Consider the following 6,000-nt stretch of genomic DNA (forward strand, 5'->3'; position numbering starts at 1 on the left):
TGAGGATTGGATATTGAGGATTGAAGAATGAGGATTGAGGAGAGAGGATTGAAGTTTGCGGATTGGGTATTGAGGATTGAACAATGAGGATTGAGGATAGAGGATTGAGGATTGTGGATTCAAGATTGAGTATTAAGGATTGAAGATTGAGGATTGAGGATTGAGGATTGAGGATTGAGGATTGACGATTGAGTATTGGGGATTGAAGATTGAGGATTGAGGATTGAGGATTGAGGATGGAGAATGACGGCTGAGGGTTGAGGATTGAGGTTTGAGTATGGACCCTGAGAATTCAGGATATTCTATTGAGTATTGAGAATTGAGGATTGTTGAGGATGGTTGAGTATTGAGGACTGAGGATTGAGGATTGAGGATTGAGTATTGAAGATTGACGATTGATGATTGAGTATTGAGGATTGAGTGTTGATGATTGAGGATTGAGTATTGAAGATTGAGGATTGATGATTGAGGATTGAGGATTGAGGATTGTGGATTGAGGAATGAGGATTGAGGATTGAGGATTGAAGATTGAGTATTGAGTACTGAAGCCTGTCGATTGAGGATTGAGAATTGAGGATTGAGCATTGAGGATTGAGGAATGAAGATTGAGTATTGAGGATTGAAGATCGAGGATTGAGGATTGAGGATTGTGGATTGACGATTGAGGGTTGAGGATTGAGGATTGAGGACAGAAGACTGAGGATTGGGTATTGAGGATTGAGGAACGAGGATTGAGGATTGAGGATTGAGGATTGAGGATTGTAGACTGAGTATTGAGGATTGAATATTGAGGATTGAGTATTGAGGATTGAGGATTGAGGATTGAGAATTGGGGATTGAGGATTGTGTGTTGAAGATTGAGTATTGAGGATTGAAGGTTGAGGACTGAGGATTGAGGATTGAGGATTGAGGATTGAGAATTGAGGATTGAGGGTTGAAGATTGAGTATTGAGGATTGAATATTGAGGATTGATGGTTGAGGATTGAGGATTGAGTATGAGGGCTGAGGGTTGAGGATTGAGGTGTGATGACTGAGGACTGAGGATTGAGGATTGAGAATAGAGGATTGAGGATTGAGGATTGAAGATTGAGAATTGAGGATTGAGGATTGAAGATTGAGTGTTGAGGATTGAAGATGGAGGATTGAGGGTTGAGTATTGAGGATTGAGGATGAGGGCTGAGTGTTGAGGATTGAGGTTTGTGGACTGAGGCCTGAGGATTGAGGATTGAGAATTGAGGATTGAGGATTGAGGATTGAAGATTGAGGATTGGGCGTTGAGGGTTGAAGAATGAGGATTGAGGATTGAGGATTGAGGATTGAGGATTGAGGATTGAGGACTGAGGATTGAGGATTGAGAATTGAAGATTGAGTATTGGGGATTGAAGATTGAGGATTGAGGATTGAGGGTTGAGGATTGAGTACGAGAACTGACGGTTGAGGATTGAGGTTTGAGGATTGAGGATTGAGGATTGAGGACTGAGGACTGAGGATTGAGGATTGAGCATTGAGGATTGAAGCTTGAGGACTGGGGATTGAGGATTGAAGATTGAGGATTAAGGCTTGAGGATTGGGGATTGAGGATCTAGGATTGGAGATTGATTATTGAGGATTGAAGATTGAGGATTGAGGATTGAGGATTGAGGATTGAGAATTGAGAACTGATGATGAGGACTGAGGGTTGAGGATTGAGGTTTGAGGAACGAGGATTGGGGATTGAGGATTGAGGACTGAGGATTGACTATTGAGTATTGAAGATTGAGGATTGGTGACTGAGGATTGAGGATTGAGGATTGAGGATTGAGGATTGAGGGTTGAGGATTGAAGATTGAGTATTGAGGATTGAATATTGAGGATTGAGGATTGAGGATTGAGGATTGAGGATTGAGGATTGAGGATTGAAGATTGAGTATTGAGGATTGAGTGTTGAGGATTGAGGACGAGGACTGACGAATGAGGATTTAGGGTTGAACATTGAGGATTGAAGATTGAGGACTGGGGATTGAGGATTGAAGGTTGAGGATCAAGGATTGAGGTTTGGGGATTCAGGATCTAGGATTGGAGATTGATTAATGAGGATTGAAGATTGAGGATTGAGGATTGAGGATTGAGAATTGAGAATTGAGGATTGAGGATTGAGGTTTGAGGATTGAGGATTGAAGATTGAGGATTGGGGATTGAGGATTGACGATTGAGGATTGGGTATTGCGGATTGAACATTGAGGATTGAGGATTGAGAATTGAGGATTGAGTATTGAGGATTGAGGATTGAAGGTTGAGGATTGAGGATTGAGGATTGACGATTGAGGATTGAGTATTGAGGATTGAGGGCTGCGGATTGATTATTGAAGATTCAGTATTGAGGATTGAATATTGAGGATTGAGGATTGAGGATTGAGGATTGAGGATGAGGGCTGAGGTTTGAGGATTGAGGTTTGAGGCCTGAGGACTGAGGATTGAGGGTTGAGAATTGAGGATTGAGGATTGAGGATTGGAGATTGAGGATTGGATATTGAGGATTGAAGAATGAGGATTGAGGAGAGAGGATTGAAGTTTGCGGATTGGGTATTGAGGATTGAACAATGAGGATTGAGGATAGAGGATTGAGGATTGTGGATTCAAGATTGAGTATTAAGGATTGAAGATTGAGGATTGAGGATTGAGGATTGAGGATTGAGGATTGACGATTGAGTATTGGGGATTGAAGATTGAGGATTGAGGATTGAGGATTGAGGATGGAGAATGACGGCTGAGGGTTGAGGATTGAGGTTTGAGTATGGACCCTGAGAATTCAGGATATTCTATTGAGTATTGAGAATTGAGGATTGTTGAGGATGGTTGAGTATTGAGGACTGAGGATTGAGGATTGAGGATTGAGTATTGAAGATTGACGATTGATGATTGAGTATTGAGGATTGAGTGTTGATGATTGAGGATTGAGTATTGAAGATTGAGGATTGATGATTGAGGATTGAGGATTGAGGATTGTGGATTGAGGAATGAGGATTGAGGATTGAGGATTGAAGATTGAGTATTGAGTACTGAAGCCTGTCGATTGAGGATTGAGAATTGAGGATTGAGCATTGAGGATTGAGGAATGAAGATTGAGTATTGAGGATTGAAGATCGAGGATTGAGGATTGAGGATTGTGGATTGACGATTGAGGGTTGAGGATTGAGGATTGAGGACAGAAGACTGAGGATTGGGTATTGAGGATTGAGGAACGAGGATTGAGGATTGAGGATTGAGGATTGAGGATTGTAGACTGAGTATTGAGGATTGAATATTGAGGATTGAGTATTGAGGATTGAGGATTGAGGATTGAGAATTGGGGATTGAGGATTGTGTGTTGAAGATTGAGTATTGAGGATTGAAGGTTGAGGACTGAGGATTGAGGATTGAGGATTGAGGATTGAGAATTGAGGATTGAGGGTTGAAGATTGAGTATTGAGGATTGAATATTGAGGATTGATGGTTGAGGATTGAGGATTGAGTATGAGGGCTGAGGGTTGAGGATTGAGGTGTGATGACTGAGGACTGAGGATTGAGGATTGAGAATAGAGGATTGAGGATTGAGGATTGAAGATTGAGAATTGAGGATTGAGGATTGAAGATTGAGTGTTGAGGATTGAAGATGGAGGATTGAGGGTTGAGTATTGAGGATTGAGGATGAGGGCTGAGTGTTGAGGATTGAGGTTTGTGGACCGAGGCCTGAGGATTGAGGATTGAGAATTGAGGATTGAGGATTGAGGATTGAAGATTGAGGATTGGGCGTTGAGGGTTGAAGAATGAGGATTGAGGATTGAGGATTGAGGATTGAGGATTGAGGATTGAGGACTGAGGATTGAGGATTGAGAATTGAAGATTGAGTATTGGGGATTGAAGATTGAGGATTGAGGATTGAGGGTTGAGGATTGAGTACGAGAACTGACGGTTGAGGATTGAGGTTTGAGGATTGAGGATTGAGGATTGAGGACTGAGGACTGAGGATTGAGGATTGAGCATTGAGGATTGAAGCTTGAGGACTGGGGATTGAGGATTGAAGATTGAGGATTAAGGCTTGAGGATTGGGGATTGAGGATCTAGGATTGGAGATTGATTATTGAGGATTGAAGATTGAGGATTGAGGATTGAGGATTGAGGATTGAGAATTGAGAACTGATGATGAGGACTGAGGGTTGAGGATTGAGGTTTGAGGAACGAGGATTGGGGATTGAGGATTGAGGACTGAGGATTGACTATTGAGTATTGAAGATTGAGGATTGGTGACTGAGGATTGAGGATTGAGGATTGAGGATTGAGGACTGAGGGTTGAGGATTGAAGATTGAGTATTGAGGATTGAATATTGAGGATTGAGGATTGAGGATTGAGGATTGAGGATTGAGGATTGAGGATTGAAGATTGAGTATTGAGGATTGAGTGTTGAGGATTGAGGACGAGGACTGACGAATGAGGATTGAGGGTTGAACATTGAGGATTGAAGATTGAGGACTGGGGATTGAGGATTGAAGGTTGAGGATCAAGGATTGAGGTTTGGGGATTCAGGATCTAGGATTGGAGATTGATTAATGAGGATTGAAGATTGAGGATTGAGGATTGAGGATTGAGAATTGAGAATTGAGGATTGAGGATTGAGGTTTGAGGATTGAGGATTGAAGATTGAGGATTGGGGATTGAGGATTGACGATTGAGGATTGGGTATTGCGGATTGAACATTGAGGATTGAGGATTGAGAATTGAGGATTGAGTATTGTGGATTGAAGATTGAGGATTGAGGATTGAGAATTGAGGATTGAGGATTGAGGATTGAAGGTTGAGGATTGAGGATTGAGGATTGACGATTGAGGATTGAGTATTGAGGATTGAGGGCTGCGGATTGATTATTGAATATTCAGTATTGAGGATTGAATATTGAGGATTGAGGATTGAGGATTGAGGATTGAGGATGAGGGCTGAGGTTTGAGGATTGAGGTTTGAGGCCTGAGGACTGAGGATTGAGGGTTGAGAATTGAGGATTGAGGATTGAGGATTGGAGATTGAGGATTGGATATTGAGGATTGAAGAATGAGGATTGAGGAGAGAGGATTGAAGTTTGCGGATTGGGTATTGAGGATTGAACAATGAGGATTGAGGATAGAGGATTGAGGATTGTGGATTCAAGATTGAGTATTAAGGATTGAAGATTGAGGATTGAGGATTGAGGATTGAGGATTGAGGATTGACGATTGAGTATTGGGGATTGAAGATTGAGGATTGAGGATTGAGGATTGAGGATGGAGAATGACGGCTCAGGGTTGAGGATTGAGGTTTGAGAATGGACCCTGAGAATTCAGGATATTCTATTGAGTATTGAGAATTGAGGATTGTTGAGGATGGTTGAGTATTGAGGACTGAGGATTGAGGATTGAGGATTGAGTATTGAAGATTGAGGATTGATGATTGAGTATTGAGGATTGAGTGTTGATGATTGAGGATTGAGTATTGAAGATTGAGGATTGATGATTGAGGATTGAGGATTGAGGATTGTGGATTGAGGAATGAGGATTGAGGATTGAGGATTGAAGATTGAGTATTGAGTACTGAAGCCTGACGATTGAGGATTGAGAACTGAGGATTGAGCATTGAGGATTGAGGAATGAAGATTGAGTATTGAGGATTGAAGATCGAGGATTGAGGATTGAGGATTGTGGATTGACGATTGAGGGTTGAGGATTGAGGATTGAGGACTGAAGACTGAGGATTGGGTATTGAGGATTGAGGAACGAGGATTGAGGATTGTAGACTGAGTATTGAGGATTGAATTTTGAGGATTGAGTATTGAGGATTGAGGATTGAGGATTGAGAATTGGGGATTGAGGATTGTGTGTTGAAGATTGAGTATTGAGGATTGAAGGTTGAGGATTGAGGATTGAGGATTGAGGATTGAGGATTGAGAATTGAGGATTGAGGGTTGAAGGTTGAGTATTGAGGATTGAATATTGAGGATTGAGGGTTGAGGATT

This window comes from Calliopsis andreniformis, chromosome 10 (assembly GCF_051401765.1).
Source record: "Calliopsis andreniformis isolate RMS-2024a chromosome 10, iyCalAndr_principal, whole genome shotgun sequence".
In the NCBI taxonomy this organism is placed as follows: Eukaryota; Metazoa; Arthropoda; class Insecta; order Hymenoptera; family Andrenidae; genus Calliopsis; species Calliopsis andreniformis.